This window comes from Oncorhynchus kisutch, linkage group LG8 (genome assembly GCF_002021735.2).
Source record: "Oncorhynchus kisutch isolate 150728-3 linkage group LG8, Okis_V2, whole genome shotgun sequence".
Taxonomy (NCBI): Eukaryota; Metazoa; Chordata; class Actinopteri; order Salmoniformes; family Salmonidae; genus Oncorhynchus; species Oncorhynchus kisutch.
In genome coordinates this window covers 9004054-9027669 of record NC_034181.2, presented here as the reverse complement: position 1 = coordinate 9027669, position 23616 = coordinate 9004054, and the positions used below count along the sequence as shown (strand labels likewise).

Here is a 23616-nt window from a genome sequence, read left to right as displayed (position 1 = left end):
GAACCGGGGTGGAATACCATGGAATCGTCTGGTGAAGAAGAGGTCAAGTATGAGAAACTAGGAGCCCGACCGCGGGGCCAAAGACAACCAGAACTGGGTGAGCTGCTGACTGAAGGAGCAGTTGGGGGACCAGAACCACACCCAACCATGGTAACCCTTTTTCAGCAACTTTTCACCTGCCTTGAGAGGAGGGACGAAGACCTCAAGCAGGAGTTACGTGGCCTACACCAATCTATCCTCACAGCTCCCCACCAGGCGGAACTCGTCAGTGAGAGCCCAAGATTGGGTCTTCCAACACCAGGACGACAAAGGCTCGATGCAGCAGGGACTTCAACTCCACAGCAGGCACCCCAAGCAGTAATGAGGCCAGCACCAGGAGACCAGTCCAGCAGTGTTAACGTCCATCTTCCAGCATTCCTGAGGAAGGAGCCAAAGATGCCCTCATACCAGCAGGGGGAGGACATTGAAAACTACCTGCTGAGGTTTGAGCGCATGGCTAAGACGTGGCAGTGGCCTGAGGTAGAGTGGGCCTGCAGGCTTGTCCCATTGCTCACGGGCAAGGCCTTAGAGGCTTACACAGCAATGGATGAGGGGCTGGCCAATGTCTACAAGGGCTTGAAGGAAGCGCTGCTGGTGAAGTTTGACATCTCACCGGAAACCTACCGTCAACGCTTCAGAGCTGCATCAACGCCATCGGGTGAGTCGCCGACAGAGACGTACCACCGCCTCAAGGGTCTCTACCGACGATGGGTTCGACCGGGGGAGAAGACACAGGACGAAATCGGGGAGGTCATCATCCTCGAGCAACTTCTACAAGTTCTACCACACGACATTCGAACCTGGGTCCGAGAGCACGAGCCCAAGGACGGGCTTATGGCGGCCAAGCTTGCACTGCAGTATCTTCATGCACGTAAAGGGGGCCCACCACAACCTGCAGCACCCGCTCCAAGGAGTCTCAGAGACACAAGGGACATCAGAAACGCCAGAGATGGTGGAGGTAACTCTGGGGGTTATGTGTCTGGGAGGGAGGTAAGGGATCATGCAGTTCGCTCTGATGGGAGGGGTCTGACCTGTTTTTACTGCCGGCAGCAGGGGCACAAAGCTTCAATGTGTCCGCTACGTAAATCCAAGCTCTCAGGTTACTGTTATGTACCCAGAGAGGGGGATGGTGTTCAGAATAGACAGACTCGGGAAGGGTCATGCTTGGTACCTGTAAAAGTGAATGGTAAACGTCTTACTGCAATGATTGACACCGGCAGTTCCCTGTCATTGATCAGAAAAGGTAATGTACCTGTTAATGACATTGATTATGGTCATCAGACACTGATCCAATGTGTCCATGGTGACCAGTCACAGCAGCCCACAGCTGAGCTCACAGTTGAGATTCAGGGTCAGAAATACCTCCTCAAAGTTGGGGTAATGGAGAAGCTACCTTTTGAGATGATTTTGGGGAGGGATGTGCCTGTACTCTCTGATCTGTTGGGAAGTGTGGGGGGTCAGCTATATGAGCAGTCAGTTTGCCAGTCTGATGTTCAGATGGCATGTTCAGTTGTCACTCGTGCCCAGGCCAAAGCTGGTTTACAACCTCTGCCTGACTTGTGTGATAGTCTGTGCGAGGGGGGAACCAAAGGGCCCAGAAAGTCACGCCGCCAGCGGCGTCTTGAGAAGTATGTGGGAACCCCTGTACCTGTTGCTGATGTGTCTGGGTTAGAGGTGCAATGGGATGTTCCACAAAATTTTGCTACACTGCAGAATTCTGACGCAACCTTGAAATGTTTGTTTGACAAGGCCTTAGCTGGGGACAGTCAATCTTCATGTGGGGGGATTTACACAGTAGACAACCACATACTCTACCTTGGGTCAGAGGCAGATAGCAGGAAGTTGGTGGTGCCATCTACCTGTAGACCACTTGTTCTCAACCTTGCACATACAGTTCCATGGGCAGGCCATCTAGGGCAACATAAGACCTATCTTAGGCTAGGCTCCCGTTTCTTTTGGCCCTCCATGTATACTGATGTACAAAAATACTGCAAATCATGCCCCACGTGCCAGAAAACCAGTGCTGTCCGTAGGTCTGAACGGGCTCCTCTATGTTCACTGCCAGTTATCTCTACCCCATTCAAGAGAATTGCAATGGACATTGTTGGACCCTTGGAGAAGAGTAGTGCAGGTTACAAGTATATATTGTTGATCTGTGACTATGCCACCCGGTTCCCAGAAGCCTTCCCACTCCGTTCCATAACCACTCCAAAGATAATCAGTGCTCTTGTTCAGCTCTTCTCTCGTGTAGGAATCCCAGATGAAATCCTGACGGACCAAGGGACAAACTTCACCTCGCGACTGATGGTTCAACTCCACCGACAGCTGGGCATTAAAGGCTTGAGGACTACTACCTACCATCCCCAAACGGATGGGCTCGTAGAGAGATTCAATCAAACGCTCAAGAACATGCTGAGGAAGTTTGTGGCTGACACTGGTAAAGACTGGGATAAGTGGTTACCCTTTCTGCTTTTTGCTTACAGGGAGGTGCCTCAGGCATCGACAGGTTTCTCGCCATTCGAACTCCTCTATGGATGGCCAGTGCAAGGACCACTGGACCTGCTGAAGAAGTGCTGGGAAGGTTCCCCAGTAGCTACCTCAGGACAGGGGATTGTCCAGTATGTCCTCCAGATGCGAGACAGGTTGGAACGGTACCGAGAGGAAGCTAGAGCAAACCTTCAGCAAGCCCAGAAGGCCCAGAAGAGAGGCTATGACCAGCACGCTCGCCACAGAGAGTTTGAGCCAGGACAGAAAGTCCTGCTCCTCCTTCCCTCATCTACCAGCAAGCTCCTTGCGCAATGGCAAGGACCGTACCTAATCGGGAGGAAGATGGGCCCAGTGACCTACGAGGTGCTGCACCCGGACAAGGGTAAGAAGAAGCAAACCTACCATGTGAACCTTCTCAAGGCCTGGGAGGAGAAAGAGGAACTCTCCAAAGGAAAGTCCTTTCTGGTCCGCAGAGTAGAAGAGGATGAGTCGGATGGGGTCACAGAGGCATGGAAAGAACGAGCAGAAGTCATACTGGCTCACCTGGAAGAAGACAAGCAAGATGAGCTGAAGCAGCTGTTTGGCAAGTATCCGGCCCTCTTCAGTCAGAGACCAGGAAGAACCAAAGTCCTGGAACACGTCATTCGTTTGAAACCTGGCCAGAACCCTGTCCGCCAGCATCCTTACCGTGTGCCTGAGAGGCTGGTGGTAGCCCTCAAGGAAGAGGTCCACACCATGATAGAGATGGATGTTGTCGAGCCATCTTCAAGTGAATGGAGCAGCCCTATTGTCATTGTCCCAAAGAAGGATGGCTCTTTGCGCGTCTGCATGGACTTCCGTAAGGTGAATGCCATCTCCCAGTTTGATGCCTATCCCATGCCCCGCATTGATGACTTACTGGAGAGAATAGGTAGAGCTCATTACATCACCACATTGGATCTCTGCAAAGGGTACTGGCAGGTGCCCCTGGATGAACAATCCAAGGCCTACACTGCATTCCGGACGCCAATGGGCCTGTTCCAGTTCAAGGTCATGCCGTTTGGCCTTCATGGGGCCCCTGCGACTTTCCAGAGGCTGATTGACAAGGTCCTCCAGGACTGTGACGATTACTGTGCTGCTTACTTGGATGACGTGGTGATCTACAGCCACTCCTGGGAGGAGCACATACAGCATCTTAGCAGCGTCCTGGGGAAGATCCATGAAGCAGGCCTCACGCTTAACCTCCTGAAGTGTGAGTGGGCGAAACAGGAGACAAAGTACCTGGGTTACCAGCTGGGTAAGGGTGAAGTTCGGCCTCAGGTGGAGAAAGTGGAGTCCATCAGGAATAGCCCTCAACCCAGAACCAAGACACAGGTGAAGTCCTTCCTAGGTCTGGCAGGGTGGTACCGGAGATTCATTCCACAGTTTTCGACCATCGCTGTCCCTCTGACCAACCTCACTTCGAAGGGGGCCAGCAACCCTGTGAAGTGGACTGAGGAGTGTGAGGAAGCCTTCATGACACTGAAAAAACGACTGTGCTCATTCCCTGTTCTCCAGACCCCTGATTTTAAGAAGAGATTTCTCGTGCAGGTGGACGCTTCGGCTGTAGGAATTGGAGCTGTACTGGCCCAAGGGGAGCCAAGAGAAGAGCTTCCTGTGCTGTACCTGAGTCGGAAGCTGTTGCCCAGGGAAACCAGGTATTCTACAATCGAAAAGGAGTGCCTGGCTATAAAGTGGGCCTTAGATAGCCTCCGTTACTACCTTCTTGGGAGGGAATTTGACCTGCACACGGACCACAGAGCACTGACCTGGATCCAGACCATGAAGGACCGGAATTCTCGGGTGACCAGGTGGTATCTGGAGCTCCAGCCCTTCAGGTTCTGTGTCCGTCACAAGGCAGGAAAAGAGAACGTTACTGCGGACTACCTATCAAGGCTCCCGAACATGGTCGCTTCAGGAGAGGAGGAAGGTAATGTGACGTAGAAGTCCGTCACTGGCCGCGGGCAGCATTTGGTTCTTTAACGCACACACATATTCATCACTCCTCCCTGCGCCATTATACCATAAGTTAACAATGTGGGTCGACACACAATTTAACTTCTGTCTTGGTGCATGCATTTCATACTTATCAATGTTGTGGATGAGCGCATTGTTTGTTTGTTCTGTTCCTCTCTCTCCATCTCTGTAGCTTCTGGGTATGCTGGAAAAGGACCCGAGCTAAGGGAATTGGGTTGGCTTTATAGTGCCTGTCCCAAATGGCTCATTAATGCATATGGGCATATTGAAAGATATTGTCAGTAGTGATGTAATGTTGTAAATGTTATGTTGTGATATTGTTTAAAACCGTGTTGCAATGTATATCCTTTAGTATGTTTAGTTCATGGAAAATGTAGGTTTGTATTGTTAATTGATTAATTAATTAGGGTTAATTGTTCTGAGGGGAGGGGCTAGCCCTACATAAGGAGCCTCTCTCCAGTCTCTAAGGGGGATTTTTTGGATTGAGCTGTGGATGGGGCAGCATTGTTGTTAAGCTGTCCCATAAGGTAGACGTTGATGGCAGTACTGTTGTTTTCTGTTCCGGAATCACTTGTAAATAAACACCTTTGCACAGAAGAACTTTTGCGGTTCCGCCATCTTTTTATTTTTATAGAGGTTAGGATATCCAGTTTAGCCATCTGGCCTACTCTACGTGACAAAGTCAATTAAGCCTTGGAAAAGTAAGTATTGTCTGAGCCAGACCAGCCCATAGAGGCAGGAGCCCATTTCCTGTCTCTGTAATGTGACTGAGGCAGCTTGACGTTCAAGTACACCTCCTGGACAGGACGCCAGTAGCCTACACGTACACCCCCTGGACAGGACGCCAGTAGCCTACACGTACACCCCCTGGACAGGAAGCCAGTAGCCTACACGTACACCCCCTGGACAGGAAGCCAGTAGCCTATACGTACACCCCCTGGACAGGAAGCCAGTAGCCTACACGTACACCCCCTGGACAGGACGCCAGTAGCCTACACGTACACCCCCTGGACAGGACGCCAGTAGCCTACACGTACACCCCCTGGACAGGAAGCCAGTGGCCTACACGTACACCCCCTGGATAGGACGCCAGTAGCCTACACGTACACCCCCTGGACAGGACGCCAGTAGCCTACACGTACACCCCCTGGACAGGACGCCAGTAGCCTACACGTACACCCCCTGGACAGGACGCCAGTAGCCTACACGTACACCCCCTGGACAGGACGCCAGTAGCCTACACGTACCCCCCTGGACAGGACGCCAGTAGCCTATACGTACACCCCCTGGACAGGACGCCAGGAGCCTACACGTACACCCCCTGGACAGGACGCCAGTAGCCTACACGTACACCCCCTGGATAGGACGCCAGGAGCCTACACGTACACATTCTATGATACAGGCTAGAAAACAGCAGGTCACTATAGGCACTGGCCTCCTGGGTGGCGCAGTGGTTAAGGGCGCTGTCCTAGCGTCGTCCGGGTTAGGGAGGGTTTGGCCGGTAGGGATATCCAGAGAGATATATAGAGAGAGAAACAGAGAAACAGGAAGGGAAGCAGATGTGTGATCAGAGGACACATTCGGAGGAGGAAGAGGAGGAGGAGAAGGAGTGGTTACTGATAATAATGTTGATAATGTCAATAATAATAATCATCATCATCATCATCATGTGAGGTCCAGGTCATACCTCTTCTCTGAAGACAGACCACAGTCTCTCTTCACAGTCTCAAACTGCCCACTCTTTTAAAAGACTACACAGACCCCCCCATGCCAATGTCACCACACTTCCTGTCACACCCACCCCTCACTCTCTCCTCACCTCTCACCTGCCCCTAACCCACCCACCCCTCACCCTCTCTTCACCTCTCACCTCTCACCTGCCCCTAACCCACCCACCCCTCACCCTCTCCTCACCTCTCACCTGCCCCTAACCCACCCACCCCTCACCCTCTCCTCACCTCTCACCTGCCCCTAACACACCCACCCCTCACCCTCTCCTCACCTCTCACCTGCCCCTAACACACCCACCCCTCACCCTCTCCTCACCTCTCACCTGCCCCTATAACCCACCCACCCCTCACCCTCTCCTCACCTCTCACCTGCCCCTAACCCACCCACCCCTCACCTCTCACCTGCCCCTAACCCACCCACCCCTCACCCTCTCCTCACCTCTCACCTGCCCCTAACACACCCACCCCTCACCCTCTCCTCACCTCTCACCTGCCCCTAACACACCCACCCCTCACCCTCTCCTCAACTCTCACCTGCCCCTAACCCACCCACCCACCCCTCACCCTCTCCTCACCTCTCACCTGCCCCTAACCCACCCACCCACCCCTCACCTCACCTCTCACCTGCCCCTAACCTACCCACCCCTCACCTCTCACCTGCCCCTAACCTACCCACCCCTCACCTCTCACCTGCCCCTAACCCACCCACCCCTCACCCTCTCCTCACCTCTCACCTACCCTTAACACACCCACCCCTCACCTCTCACCTGCCCCTAACCTACCCACCCCTCACCCTCTCCTCACCTCTCACCTGCCCCTAACACACCCACCCCTCACCTCTCACCTGCCCCTAACCCACCCACCCCTCACCTCTCACCTGCCCCTAACCCACCCACCCCTCACCCTCTCCTCACCTCTCACCTGCCCCTAACCCACCCACCCCTCACCTCTCACCTGCCCCTAACCCACCCACCCCTCACCCTCTCCTCACCTCTCACCTGCCCCTAACCCACCCTCTCCTCACCTCTCACCTGCCCCTAACCCACCCTCTCCTCACCTCTCACCTGCCCCTAACCCACCCACCCCATCATACCCATCTTATCTTTCAGTGTTATGGTACAATTGTTATGGTTTATTTCACTTATTATCTACTTCACTTGCATTGGCATTGTAAACATATATTTCCCATGCCAATAAAGCCCTTACATTGAGAGAGTGAGAGAGAGAGAGAGAGAGAGAGAGAGAGAGAGAGAGAGAGAGAGAGAGAGAGAGAGAGAGAGAGAGAGAGAGACAACGTAGAACACCAAATAATGTATGCAGAGCAGAATTAGGCCGATACCCACTAATTATCAAAATCCAGAAAAGAGCCGTTAAATTCTATAACCACCTAAAAGGAAGCGATTCCCAAACCTTCCACAACAAAGCCATCACCTACAGAGAGATGAACCTGGAGAAGAGTCCCCTAAGCAAGCTGGTCCTGGGGCTCTGTTCACAAACACAAACACACCCTACAGAGCCCCAGGACAGCAGCACAATTAGACCCAACCAAATCATGAGAAAACAAAAAGATAATTACTTGACACATTGGAAAGAATTAACAAAAAAACTGAGCAAACTAGAATGCTATTTGGCCCTACACAGAGAGTACACAGCGGCAGAATACCTGACCACTGTGACTGACCCAAAATTAAGGAAAGCTTTGACTATGTACAGACTCAGTGAGCATAGCCTTGCTATTGAGAAAGGCCGCCGTAGGCAGACATGGCTCTCAAGAGAAGACAGGCTATGTGCTCACTGCCCACAAAATGAGGTGGAAACTGAGCTGCACTTCCTAACCTCCTGCCCAATGTATGACCATATTAGAGAGACATATTTCCCTCAGATTACACAGATCCACAAAGAATTCGAAAACAAATCCAATTTTGAAAAACTCCCATATCTACTGGGTGAAATTCCACAGTGTGCCATCACAGCAGCAAGATTTGTGACCTGTTGCCACGAGAAAAGGGCAACCAGTGAAGAACACATTGAGCCATTGTAAATACAACCCATATCTATGCTTATTTATTTTATCTCGTGTCCTTTACCATTTGTACATTGTTAAAACACTGTATATATATATATATATATATATATATGACATTTGTAATGTCTTTACTGTTTTGAAACTTCTGTATGTGTGATGTTTACTGTTAATTTTTATTGTTTATTTCACTTTATATATTCACTTTATATATTATCTACCTCACTTGCTTTGGCAATGTTAACACATGTTTCCCATGCAAATAAAGCCCTTGAATTGAATTGATAGAGACAGACAGAGAGAGGGATAGAGACAGAGAGAGAGAGAGAGATAGAGCTACCTTACAAAAGTAGCCTTGCTCGGCCCAACATTTCTTCACTCCACTGTATTTAGATGTACCCCTGTTATCTACACATTGACATATACAGTATAGTATGTTCCAAAAATTACTTATAGAGGGCAGTGGCTAATATTTGAGAAATGTACTCCAAAGGACAGACTCGAAGAAGAGTTGGGCCATTGAACAATGAAACCGATATTTCACTGGATGTCAAATGTGTGACGCATCTGCTTGGCAATTCCACTCAACACCAAAAATGGTAGTGAGAGGAAGTCCACTGGCCGGCAATGGGAGAAGATTGAAGGAGATGGTTGTTGACCAACATTCTGTACGTTATCTCAATACAGTTTTTTGTTCCCAAAACTAAAAATCTGCTACGAAAAAAGTGTACTAAGTGTTGTATACTTTACCCTTTACCAAAGTTGTAAAACATCACGTTGTTTAGAAGGAGGGCAACGACAAATTTAGTTATTGCACACGCGCACTTCACGGAGTAGGCGTTCTCAAACTGAAATATGCAGATATATGCTAGAACAGGCCAATAGGAACCCGTGCTTGGTTCTGCCCACTATGGCTCATTTGTTTCCATTGGAAACGGCAGGCTGTGGTCTATCTGGGTTTAGTTATAACAAATCTTTGACCACACAATACGTTATCATATCCGGTTAAATATGTATCTCTTTTGGCGGGAACTGTACAGTAGTCCACAGTTGGCTGTCTAGTAGGTACTGAATATCTTCCGTTTGGTTGAGCTAAAATCATTGCACTTTTTCGTCAAGTGAAAATGTCTCGTGTGCTGAACTGCATTGTGGCTGTTTGTCCTGATATGGGGATTGGAAATAACGGGAATCTACCTTGGCACCCGAAGAGACTCAAGTAAGTAACGTTAGCCTACATAGCCATTTAGCTAACGTCGTTAGCCTCGTTCATTTAGCTTTAACTGCTAGCTAAGCCATCTACAACAATAGCCTATATACACATCATATCTGTTTCAACTAGCTGGCAACGAATGGAAAGCTAACAACAGTGTTGAAATGGCAAATATTGGTCGATTGATGTGTGGTACAGAAATCTAGCAAGAAATCAGAAGAGTCAGCTGCAGATGATGCAATGAGTGACAACGTCGGGGATCCAAAGTCCAGGGTTTTGCACAAGACTTAAGTTATTAATTAACAACATCAATGGCATATAACTTAAATTCATAATTTCTGTAGTTAAACCCATACAATTGACTTCACAGTTTTTTTTCTACATTCTTGCTGGACTGTTGTTTTTCTCCCGTTGTCTCACAAACAATAATGACGTTGACTTCTTTTACAGTAATGAATTTAAGTATTTCCAGAAGATGACAATGACGTCTTCGGTGGAAGGTAACAGTCAGTTTCCAAACATTTCACATTTGACGACATGTTATTTATTTTAGCAGATGGTCTTGTCCAGAGTGACTTCCAGTTAGTGCATTCATCTTCAGATACCGTAGCTATGTGGGTGGGACTACCACATATCAAAGGTATAAAAAATTAATTTTTCGTCAATAAAGTAGCTTTATCGGTAGAGTCAGAGCTGGGTATGTGCGGTGAGTGCTGGTTCAGGTTATTACATATTATTATTTGTATTTTTTACCAATGCGGTGTAAATCACATGAGCTTAATCCAAACACGGATACAGACATTGGCTGATTCAGTTGTAAACACCGTGACAGTTGTCAACATTAAACTGTATTATTAATGGCCACTAGGTGACAGTATAGCACCATGTGCAAAGTATCATGAGAGGAAATATTGTCTCGCAAATATTATTTTAAAGGGACATTCCGCCACTTTTTAACCTCGTATTCATCATCTCCAGCACCAACCCGTTTCTATGATCGGTGGTTAAAAACATAAGAAGAAAGGTCCTTTAAAAAAAAATTGTCTCTGTGAAATCACAGGGTAGGAATAAAAGTCTTTAAAAAAAATTGTGATTTTCAAAACCAGCAACGATTTTCTAGCCCAAAGGAGAGTATTTTCAAGCTCCCCACGTCACCACGAATCTCAGTTTGAAAATCACTGTTTTTAAAATGTTATTGTTTTTGATGCTGTAATCGGTGTAACTTTTTAAAACGTTTATATTTATTGTCTACAAACTTAACTGGTATTGTGCTCATCACAATGAAAATTAGGTTCAATAGTGGTGGAGTTGCTCCTTAGTAAAGAAATATGTAAAAACACTGTCATGATCCAAATGAATTACCGGTACATACCCTCACTGCTTTTACATTACTGAGTCCAAAGTCAGGAGCATCTACCGTAGATAAACCTCATTTTATTGGTCACATACACATGGTTAGCAGATGTTAATGCAAGTGTAGCGAAATGCTTGTGCTTCTAATTCCGACCGTGCAGTAATATCTAACAAGTAATCTAACAATTTCACAACAACTACCTTATACACACACAAGTGTAAAGGAATGATTAAGAATATGTACATATAAATATATGGATGAGCGATGGCTGAACGGCATGGGCAAGATGCAGTAGATGGTATAGAGTACAGTATATACATACGAGATGAGTAATGTATGGTATGTAACATTATATAAAGTGGCATTGTTTAAAGTGGCTAGTGATACATTTATTACATCCAATTATTAATTATTAAAGTGGCTGGAGTTGAGTCAGTATGTTGGCAGCAGCCACTCAATGTTAGTGATGGCTGTTTAACAGTCTGATGGCCTTGAGATAGAAGCTGTTTTTCAGTCTCTCGGTCCCAGCTTTGATGCACCTGTACTGACCACGTCTTCTGGATGGTAAGCGGGGTGAACAGGCAGTGGCTCGGGTGGTTGTTGTCCTTGATGATCTTTTGGGCCTTCCTGTGACATCGGGTGGTGTCGGTGTCCTGGAGGGCAGGTATTTTTCCCCCGGTGATGCGTGTGCAGACCTCACTACCCTCTGGGAGACCCTTACGGTTGTGGGCGGAGCAGTTGCCGTACCAGGCGGTGATACAGCCCGACAGGATGCTCTCGATTGTGCATCTGTAAAGTTTGAGTGTTTTTGGTGACAAGCCGAATTTCTTCAGCCTCCTGAGGTTGAAGAGGGCGCTGCTGCGCCTTCTTCACAACGCTGTCTGTGTGGGTGGACCAATTCAGTACAGGGTCTACTGTAGAGTCTCTAGGGTGTAGGAGTAGTACAGGGTCTACTGTAGAGGCTCTATGGTGTAGGAGTAGTACAGGTCTACTGTAGAGGCTCTATGGTGTAGGAGTAGTACAGGGGTCTACTGTAGAGGCTCTAGGGTGTAGGAGTAGTACAGGGTCTACTGTAGAGACTCTAGGGTGTAGGAGTAGTACAGGGTCTCCTGTAGAGACTCTAGGGTGTAGGATAGTACAGGGTCTACTGTAGAGGCTCTAGGGCAGCATTTCTTAAAGTATGGGTCATGGGACCTATTAACGTGGGTGGCGACGTAAATGTTTAATTCTTTCATTAATTTACTGGAATTGATTTGGCCAAGTGCAACTGCGATCTCGGTTCAGTGCTCTCTCTGCTTAGCAGCGGTTCTCTGCTCAGTTGGCAGCTACGCGAGTGGGGAAAGTAGAGTAGAGATTTCCCCGCGTGCGTCGAGGTTTACCTATCTTTTTTTCTGCAGTTGATTATATAGAGATCAAATGTGTATGTTCTGTTACAATGCTCTTTCTTCTATCTACTTCAGGTTCATACTAACCACTACCTACCTAACCCCCCCCCCTTTTTTGTAAAGCCCTATGACATTGAGTATCTAGCATTATAAGACCATTAATACAAGCCAACATCAGGAACACCTAATCCACACATGCTTCTTGACATGGCCAGTGTTTACCCCTAAATATTGGTCACCTTAACCTTCCACAAGAAGACAAGAAAATAAACTAGGTATACAGTATCTTTAAACCTGACCCACTGAAGTGGTATCACCTGATATAAGAAATGATAGTCTACCTTTACCTTCACCGTTATCACCTCGGGCTTGTCCTCATAGTGATAACCCGGAACTGTCCATCTCTTAATCTCAGCCCTGACCCTTACCTCTCACCTGGTCCATTAACCTGACCTATCCTAACAGATGACCTGATACCTCTCCCTGGGTATTTATACCTTGTGGTTTCCCACCCATGAATCAACCCATCTACGAAGTGTTATGGACAAGCTGTGGTGGTTCACTTAAATAACCTCCCTCTTGGCCATTTCACTTATTTCCCAGAAAATAAGCCACTCTTGGTATCGAACAGAGGGATTTGACAGTGTTACTAAGTATCATCACCCTCTAGGCTGTTTGAAGTCATGACGCTCATGTTAGGAAATATCATCACCATATAGGCAGGTTTTGAATTCATGACCACTAAAGTGCTACAGTCAAGGGGTCCCATGCCAAAGACCTTACATGGTGAGGACGGGCAGAGAGAGAGAGAGAGAGAAGAGAGAGAGAGAGAGAGAGAGAGAGAGACAACGTAGAACACCAAATAATGTATGCAGAGCAGAATTAGGCCGATACCCACTAATTATCAAAATCCAGAAAAGAGCCGTTAAATTCTATAACCACCTAAAAGGAAGCGATTCCCAAACCTTCCACAACAAAGCCATCACCTACAGAGAGATGAACCTGGAGAAGAGTCCCCTAAGCAAGCTGGTCCTGGGGCTCTGTTCACAAACACAAACACACCCTACAGAGCCCCAGGACAGCAGCACAATTAGACCCAACCAAATCATGAGAAAACAAAAGATAATTACTTGACACATTGGAAAGAATTAACAAAAAACTGAGCAAACTAGAATGCTATTTGGCCCTACACAGAGAGTACACAGCGGCAGAATACCTGACCACTGTGACTGACCCAAAATTAAGGAAAGCTTTGACTATGTACAGACTCAGTGAGCATAGCCTTGCTATTGAGAAAGGCCGCCGTAGGCAGACATGGCTCTCAAGAGAAGACAGGCTATGTGCTCACTGCCCACAAAATGAGGTGGAAACTGAGCTGCACTTCCTAACCTCCTGCCCAATGTATGACCATATTAGAGAGACATATTTCCCTCAGATTACACAGATCCACAAAGAATTCGAAAACAAATCCAATTTTGAAAAACTCCCATATCTACTGGGTGAAATTCCACAGTGTGCCATCACAGCAGCAAGATTTGTGACCTGTTGCCACGAGAAAAGGGCAACCAGTGAAGAACACATTGAGCCATTGTAAATACAACCCATATCTATGCTTATTTATTTTATCTCGTGTCCTTTACCATTTGTACATTGTTAAAACACTGTATATATATATATATATATATATATGACATTTGTAATGTCTTTACTGTTTTGAAACTTCTGTATGTGTGATGTTTACTGTTAATTTTTATTGTTTATTTCACTTTATATATTCACTTTATATTATCTACCTCACTTGCTTTGGCAATGTTAACACATGTTTCCCATGCAAATAAAGCCCTTGAATTGAATTGATAGAGACAGACAGAGAGAGGGATAGAGACAGAGAGAGAGAGAGAGAGAGATAGAGCTACCTTACAAAAGTAGCCTTGCTCGGCCCAACATTTCTTCACTCCACTGTATTTAGATGTACCCCTGTTATCTACACATTGACATATACAGTATAGTATGTTCCAAAAATTACTTATAGAGGGCAGTGGCTAATATTTGAGAAATGTACTCCAAAGGACAGACTCGAAGAAGAGTTGGGCCATTGAACAATGAAACCGATATTTCACTGGATGTCAAATGTGTGACGCATCTGCTTGGCAATTCCACTCAACACCAAAAATGGTAGTGAGAGGAAGTCCACTGGCCGGCAATGGGAGAAGATTGAAGGAGATGGTTGTTGACCAACATTCTGTACGTTATCTCAATACAGTTTTTTGTTCCCAAAACTAAAAATCTGCTACGAAAAGAGTGTACTAAGTGTTGTATACTTTACCCTTTACCAAAGTTGTAAAACATCACGTTGTTTAGAAGGAGGGCAACGACAAATTTAGTTATTGCACACGCGCACTTCACGGAGTAGGCGTTCTCAAACTGAAATATGCAGATATATGCTAGAACAGGCCAATAGGAACCCGTGCTTGGTTCTGCCCACTATGGCTCATTTGTTTCCATTGGAAACGGCAGGCTGTGGTCTATCTGGGTTTAGTTATAACAAATCTTTGACCACACAATACGTTATCATATCCGGTTAAATATGTATCTCTTTTGGCGGGAACTGTACAGTAGTCCACAGTTGGCTGTCTAGTAGGTACTGAATATCTTCAGTTTGGTTGAGCTAAAATCATTGCACTTTTTCGTCAAGTGAAAATGTCTCGTGTGCTGAACTGCATTGTGGCTGTTTGTCCTGATATGGGGATTGGAAATAACGGGAATCTACCTTGGCACCCGAAGAGACTCAAGTAAGTAACGTTAGCCTACATAGCCATTTAGCTAACGTCGTTAGCCTCGTTCATTTAGCTTTAACTGCTAGCTAAGCCATCTACAACAATAGCCTATATACACATCATATCTGTTTCAACTAGCTGGCAACGAATGGAAAGCTAACAACAGTGTTGAAATGGCAAATATTGGTCGATTGATGTGTGGTACAGAAATCTAGCAAGAAATCAGAAGAGTCAGCTGCAGATGATGCAATGAGTGACAACGTCGGGGATCCAAAGTCCAGGGTTTTGCACAAGACTTAAGTTATTAATTAACAACATCAATGGCATATAACTTAAATTCATAATTTCTGTAGTTAAACCCATACAATTGACTTCACAGTTTTTTTTCTACATTCTTGCTGGACTGTTGTTTTTCTCCCGTTGTCTCACAAACAATAATGACGTTGACTTCTTTTACAGTAATGAATTTAAGTATTTCCAGAAGATGACAATGACGTCTTCGGTGGAAGGTAACAGTCAGTTTCCAAACATTTCACATTTGACGACATGTTATTTATTTTAGCAGATGGTCTTGTCCAGAGTGACTTCCAGTTAGTGCATTCATCTTCAGATACCGTAGCTATGTGGGTGGGACTACCACATATCAAAGGTATAAAAAATTAATTTTTCGTCAATAAAGTAGCTTTATCAGTAGAGTCAGAGCTGGGTATGTGCGGTGAGTGCTGGTTCAGGTTATTACATATTATTATTTGTATTTTTTACCAATGCGGTGTAAATCACATGAGCTTAATCCAAACACGGATACAGACATTGGCTGATTCAGTTGTAAACACCGTGACAGTTGTCAACATTAAACTGTATTATTAATGGCCACTAGGTGACAGTATAGCACCATGTGCAAAGTATCATGAGAGGAAATATTGTCTCGCAAATATTATTTTAAAGGGACATTCCGCCACTTTTTAACCTCGTATTCATCATCTCCAGCACCAACCCGTTTCTATGATCGGTGGTTAAAAACATAAGAAGAAAGGTCCTTTAAAAAAAAATTGTCTCTGTGAAATCACAGGTAGGAATAAAAGTCTTTAAAAAAATTGTGATTTTCAAAACCAGCAACGATTTTCTAGCCCAAAGGAGAGTATTTTCAAGCTCCCCACGTCACCACGAATCTCAGTTTGAAAATCACTGTTTTTAAAATGTTATTGTTTTTGATGCTGTAATCGGTGTAACTTTTTAAAACGTTTATATTTATTGTCTACAAAACTTAACTGGTATTGTGCTCATCACAATGAAAATTAGGTTCAATAGTGGTGGAGTTGCTCCTTAGTAAAGAAATATGTAAAAACACTGTCATGATCCAAATGAATTTACCGGTACATACCCTCACTGCTTTTACATTACTGAGTCCAAAGTCAGGAGCATCTACCGTAGATAAACCTCATTTTATTGGTCACATACACATGGTTAGCAGATGTTAATGCAAGTGTAGCGAAATGCTTGTGCTTCTAATTCCGACCGTGCAGTAATATCTAACAAGTAATCTAACAATTTCACAACAACTACCTTATACACACACAAGTGTAAAGGAATGATTAAGAATATGTACATATAAATATATGGATGAGCGATGGCTGAACGGCATGGGCAAGATGCAGTAGATGGTATAGAGTACAGTATATACATACGAGATGAGTAATGTATGGTATGTAAACATTATATAAAGTGGCATTGTTTAAAGTGGCTAGTGATACATTTATTACATCCAATTATTAATTATTAAAGTGGCTGGAGTTGAGTCAGTATGTTGGCAGCAGCCACTCAATGTTAGTGATGGCTGTTTAACAGTCTGATGGCCTTGAGATAGAAGCTGTTTTTCAGTCTCTCGGTCCCAGCTTTGATGCACCTGTACTGACCACGTCTTCTGGATGGTAAGCGGGGTGAACAGGCAGTGGCTCGGGTGGTTGTTGTCCTTGATGATCTTTTGGGCCTTCCTGTGACATCGGGTGGTGTCGGTGTCCTGGAGGGCAGGTATTTTTCCCCCGGTGATGCGTTGTGCAGACCTCACTACCCTCTGGAGACCCTTACGGTTGTGGGCGGAGCAGTTGCCGTACCAGGCGGTGATACAGCCCGACAGGATGCTCTCGATTGTGCATCTGTAAAAGTTTGAGTGTTTTTGGTGACAAGCCGAATTTCTTCAGCCTCCTGAGGTTGAAGAGGCGCTGCTGCGCCTTCTTCACAACGCTGTCTGTGTGGGTGGACCAATTCAGTACAGGGTCTACTGTAGAGTCTCTAGGGTGTAGGAGTAGTACAGGGTCTACTGTAGAGGCTCTATGGTGTAGGAGTAGTACAGGGTCTACTGTAGAGGCTCTATGGTGTAGGAGTAGTACAGGGTCTACTGTAGAGGCTCTAGGGTGTAGGAGTAGTACAGGGTCTACTGTAGAGACTCTAGGGTGTAGGAGTAGTACAGGGTCTCCTGTAGAGACTCTAGGGTGTAGGAGTAGTACAGGGTCTACTGTAGAGACTCTAGGGTGTAGGAGTAGTACAGGGTCTACTGTAGAGGCTCTAGGGCAGCATTTCTTAAAGTATGGGTCATGGACCTATTAACGGTGGGTGGCGACGTAAATGTTTAATTCTTTCATTAATTACTGGAATTGATTTGGCCAAGTGCAACTGCGATCTCGGTTCAGTGCTCTCTCTGCTTAGCAGCGGTCTCTGCTCAGTTTGGCAGCTACGCGAGTGGGAAAGGTAGAGGTAGAGATTCCCGCGTGCGTCGAGGTTTACCTGATCTTTTTTTCTGCAGTTGATTATATAGAGATCAAATGTGTATGTTCTGTTACAATGCTCTTTCTTCTATCTACTTCAGGTTCATACTACCCCCCCCCCCCCTTTTTTGTAAAGCCCTATGACATTGAGTATCTAGCATTATAAGACCATTAATACAAGCCAACATCAGGAACACCTAATCCACACATGCTTCTTGACATGGCCAGTGTTTATGGTTAAATATTGGTTTCTTAACGTTCCACAAGAAGACAAGAAAATAAACTAGGTATACAGTATCTTTAAACCTGAGGGAACTGAAGTGGTATAGATGATATAAGAAATGATAGTCTAGGGTTTATGTTCATCGTTATCACCTCGGGCTTGTCCTCATAGTGATAAAGGCGGAACTGTCCATCTCTTAATGTCAGCCCTGATGGCTTTTAGGAGACCTGGTCCATTAAGATGAAATATCTTATTGACAGATGACCTGATATCTCTCCCTGGGTATTTATAGCTTGTGGTTTCCATATGAAGGGAACAGTACGAAGGTGGGATGGAAAGCTGTGGTGGTTCAGAGAAATAACCTCCCTCTTAGTCCAATTCACTTTATATCCAGAAAATTGGCCACTCTTGGTATCGAACAGCTGGGATTTGACAGTGTTACTAAGAATATCATCACCCTCTAGGCTGGTTTTGAAGTCATGACCGCTCAGTGTTAGTAAGATATCATCACCGTATAGGCTGGTTTTGAAGTCATGACCACTCCAAGTGATACAGTCAAGGGGGTCTGGTGGCAAAATGACCATACATGGTGAGGCCGGGCAGCCCTGCCTTGTAGAACGGAGAAGCTGAAAGTGACAGATGTTACAGTCTGCCATTCATTTCAAGTGAAGCAATAGGTTCATGATAGAGTGCCCTGATCCACTGCATAATAGCAGGCTCAAAGTAGAGAGAGTATAAAACACATAAGGCCAATTCCATTCTATCAAAAGCTTTCTCTGCATCCAGCGATACTGCTACTTCTGGATACTGGAGAGAGCTAGCCCCTTGACTTAACATGTAAAAAGTATCCTCGTGGTGTTGGAGGATAGTCCACCTGGTACAAACCCCACCTGGTACAATCCCCACCTGGTCTAAGTGTACAAGGGCAAGGATCCTAAGAGATAGAAAGATGGATTGGCTGTCCTTTACCTCATCCTTGTAGCCTCTGAATGTTGTGCATTCTACCCCTTTAAACATAACATACTGTACAGTCCCTTCAGCCCCCTACACTCTAAAGGTGATAGCAACATACATATGGTCAGTTCTCAAGCATCGTCTCAGCCAATGAGTCTCCACGGTGCTGGCTATGAGACGGCACTCCCTATACTACGTGGCAAACAGGGATTTGAACTGAAATCTTTGTTGTGTCCCAAATGGAAGCTGGGATGAAGCCCGGGTTAACAGAGATGGTCTCATTACATAATGAAAGGTAGGTTAGGGTACGACTGTGAGAAAAGGCTTTCCTCCAACAGGTAGGTGACAACAGAGGCCAAGCAACAATAATATATTGAGGGCGCGGGGTTATCACAGGCCAAAGCACATATCCTCTCATAGTAAGTCAATTAAGCCTTGGAAAAGTAAGTATTGTCTGAGCCAGACCAGCCCATAGAGGCAGGAGCCCATTTCCTGTCTCTGTAATGTGACTGAGGCAGCTTGACGTTCAAGTACACCTCCTGGACAGGACGCCAGTAGCCTACACGTACACCCCCTGGACAGGACGCCAGTAGCCTACACGTACACCCCCTGGACAGGACGCCAGTAACCTACACGTACACCCCCTGGACAGGACGCCAGTAGCCTACACGTACACCCCCTGGACAGGACGCCAGTAGCCTACACGTACACCCCCTGAACAGGAAGCCAGTAGCCTACACGTACACCCCCTGGACAGGAAGCCAGTGGCCTACACGTACACCCCCTGGATAGGACGCCAGTAGCCTACACGTACACCCCCTGGACAGGACGCCAGTAGCCTACACGTACACCCCCTGGACAGGACGCCAGTAGCCTACACGTACACCCCCTGGACAGGACGCCAGTAGCCTACACGTACACCCCCTGGACAGGACGCCAGTAGCCTACACGTACACCCCCTGGACAGGACGCCAGTAGCCTACACGTACACCCCCTGGACAGGACGCCAGTAGCCTACACGTACCCCCCTGGACAGGACGCCAGTAGCCTACACGTACCCCCCTGGACAGGACGCCAGTAGCCTATACGTACACCCCCTGGACAGGACGCCAGGAGCCTACACGTACACCCCCTGGACAGGACGCCAGTAGCCTACACGTACACCCCCTGGATAGGACGCCAGGAGCCTACACGTACACATTCTATGATACAGGCTAGAAAACAGCAGGTCACTATAGGCACTGGCCTCCTGGGTGGCGCAGTGGTTAAGGGCGCTGTCCTAGCGTCGTCCGGGTTAGGGAGGGTTTGGCCGGTAGGGATATCCAGAGAGATATATAGAGAGAGAAACAGAGAAACAGGAAGGGAAGCAGATGTGTGATCAGAGGACACATTCGGAGGAGGAAGAGGAGGAGGAGAAGGAGTGGTTACTGATAATAATGTTGATAATGTCAATAATAATAATCATCATCATCATCATCATGTGAGGTCCAGGTCATACCTCTTCTCTGAAGACAGACCACAGTCTCTCTTCACAGTCTCAAACTGCCCACTCTTTTAAAAGACTACACAGACCCCCCCATGCCAATGTCACCACACTTCCTGTCACACCCACCCCTCACTCTCTCCTCACCTCTCACCTGCCCCTAACCCACCCACCCCTCACCCTCTCTTCACCTCTCACCTGCCCCTAACCCACCCACCCCTCACCCTCTCCTCACCTCTCACCTCTCACCTGCCCCTAACCCACCCACCCCTCACCCTCTCCTCACCTCTCACCTGCCCCTAACACACCCACCCCTCACCCTCTCCTCACCTCTCACCTGCCCCTAACACACCCACCCCTCACCCTCTCCTCACCTCTCACCTGCCCCTATAACCCACCCACCCCTCACCCTCTCCTCACCTCTCACCTGCCCCTAACCCACCCACCCCTCACCTCTCACCTGCCCCTAACCCACCCACCCCTCACCCTCTCCTCACCTCTCACCTGCCCCTAACACACCACCCCACCCTCTCCTCACCTCTCACCTGCCCCTATAACCCACCCACCCCTCACCCTCTCCTCACCTCTCACCTGCCCCTAACCCACCCACCCCTCACCTCTCACCTGCCCCTAACCCACCCACCCCTCTCCTCACCTCTCACCTGCCCCTAACACACCCACCCTCTCACCTGCCCCTAACACACCCACCCCTCACCCTCTCCTCAACTCTCACCTGCCCCTAACCCACCCACCCACCCCTCTCCTCACCTCTCACCTGCCCCTAACCCACCCACCCACCCACCCCTCACCTCACCTCTCACCTGCCCCTAACCTACCCACCCCTCACCTCTCACCTGCCCCTAACCTACCCACCCCTCACCTCTCACCTGCCCCTAACCCACCCACCCCTCACCCTCTCCTCACCTCTCACCTACCCCTAACACACCCACCCCTCACCTCTCACCTGCCCCTAACCTACACACCCCTCACCCTCTCCTCACCTCTCACCTGCCCCTAACACACCCACCCCTCACCTCTCACCTGCCCCTAACCCACCCACCCCTCACCTCTCACCTGCCCCTAACCCACCCACCCCTCACCCTCTCCTCACCTCTCACCTGCCCCTAACCCACCCACCTCTCACCTGCCCCTAACCCACCCACCCCTCACCCTCTCCTCACCTCTCACCTGCCCCTAACCCACCCTCTCCTCACCTCTCACCTGCCCCTAACCCACCCTCTCCTCACCTCTCACCTGCCCCTAACCCACCCACCCCATCATACCCATCTTATCTTTCAGTGTTATGGTACAATTGTTATGGTTTATTTCACTTATTATCTACTTCACTTGCATTGGCATTGTAAACATATATTTCCCATGCCAATAAAGCCCTTACATTGAGAGAGACAGAGAGACAGAGAGAGAGACAGACAGAGAGAGAGATAGGCCTAAACATCAGCGCCACAGGTAACTTCCACAAAGCTGTGAACGATCTGAGAGACAAGGCAAGAAGGGCATTCTATGCCATCAAAAGGAACATAATTTTCAACATACCAATTAGGATTTGGCTAAAAATACTTGAATCAGTCATAGAGCCCATTGCCCTTTATGGTTGTGAGGTCTGGGGTCCGCTCACCAACCAAGACTTCACAAAATGGGACAAACACCAAATTGAGACTCTGCACGCAGAATTCTGCAAAAATATCCTCCGTGTACAACGTAGAACACCAAATAATGTATGCAGAGCAGAATTAGGCCGATACCCACTAATTATCAAAATCCAGAAAAGAGCCGTTAAATTCTATAACCACCTAAAAGGAAGCGATTCCCAAACCTTCCACAACAAAGCCATCACCTACAGAGAGATGAACCTGGAGAAGAGTCCCCTAAGCAAGCTGGTCCTGGGGCTCTGTTCACAAACACAAACACACCCTACAGAGCCCCAGGACAGCAGCACGATTAGACCCAACCAAATCATGAGAAAACAAAAAGATAATTACTTGACACATTGGAAAGAATTAACAAAAAAACTGAGCAAACTAGAATGCTATTTGGCCCTACACAGAGAGTACACAGCGGCAGAATACCTGACCACTGTGACTGACCCAAAATTAAGGAAAGCTTTGACTATGTACAGACTCAGTGAGCATAGCCTTGCTATTGAGAAAGGCCGCCGTAGGCAGACATGGCTCTCAAGAGAAGACAGGCTATGTGCTCACTGCCCACAAAATGAGGTGGAAACTGAGCTGCACTTCCTAACCTCCTGCCCAATGTATGACCATATTAGAGAGACATATTTCCCTCAGATTACACAGATCCACAAAGAATTCGAAAACAAATCCAATTTTGAAAAACTCCCATATCTACTGGGTGAAATTCCACAGTGTGCCATCACAGCAGCGAGATTTGTGACCTGTTGCCACGAGAAAAGGGCAACCAGTGAAGAACACATTGAACCATTGTAAATACAACCCATATCTATGCTTATTTATTTTATCTTGTGTCCTTTACCATTTGTACATTGTTAAAACACTGTATATATATATATATATATGACATTTGTAATGTCTTTATTGTTTTGAAACTTCTGTATGTGTGATGTTTACTGTTAATTTTTATTGTTTATTTCACTTTATATATTATCTACCTCACTTGCTTTGGCAATGTTAACACATGTTTCCCATGCCAATAAAGCCCTTGAATTGAATTGAATTGATAGAGACAGACAGAGAGAGGGATAGAGACAGAGAGAGAGAGAGAGAGATAGAGCTACCTTACAAAAGTAGCCTTGCTCGGCCCAACATTTCTTCACTCCACTGTATTTAGATTTACCCCTGTTATCTACACATTGACATATACAGTATAGTATGTTCCAAAAATTACTTATAGAGGGCAGTGGCTAATATTTGAGAAATGTACTCCAAAGGACAGACTCGAAGAAGAGTTGGGCCATTGAACAATGAAACCGATATTTCACTGGATGTCAAATGTGTGACGCATCTGCTTGGCAATTCCACTCAACACCAAAAATGGTAGTGAGAGGAAGTCCACTGGCCGGCAATGGGAGAAGATTGAAGGAGATGGTTGTTGACCAACATTCTGTACGTTATCTCAATACAGTTTTTTGTTCCCAAAACTAAAAATCTGCTACGAAAAGAGTGTACTAAGTGTTGTATACTTTACCCTTTACCAAA

The 23616-nt window shown here is 46.9% G+C and overlaps 2 long non-coding RNA genes across 2 annotated transcripts; both read left to right on the top strand.

Annotated features, from left to right (window-relative positions):
• Window positions 1–9081: 9081 nt before the first annotated feature.
• On the top strand, window positions 9082–10515 carry LOC116374803 (uncharacterized). Its single transcript, XR_004210732.1, has 2 exons — window positions 9082–9490; window positions 9935–10515. It is a non-coding gene; the product is annotated as an uncharacterized LOC116374803 (long non-coding RNA).
• Window positions 10516–14680: 4165 nt separating this feature from the next.
• Window positions 14681–16040, top strand: LOC116374802 (uncharacterized). Its single transcript, XR_004210731.1, has 2 exons — window positions 14681–15015; window positions 15460–16040. It is a non-coding gene; the product is annotated as an uncharacterized LOC116374802 (long non-coding RNA).
• Window positions 16041–23616: the final 7576 nt, after the last annotated feature.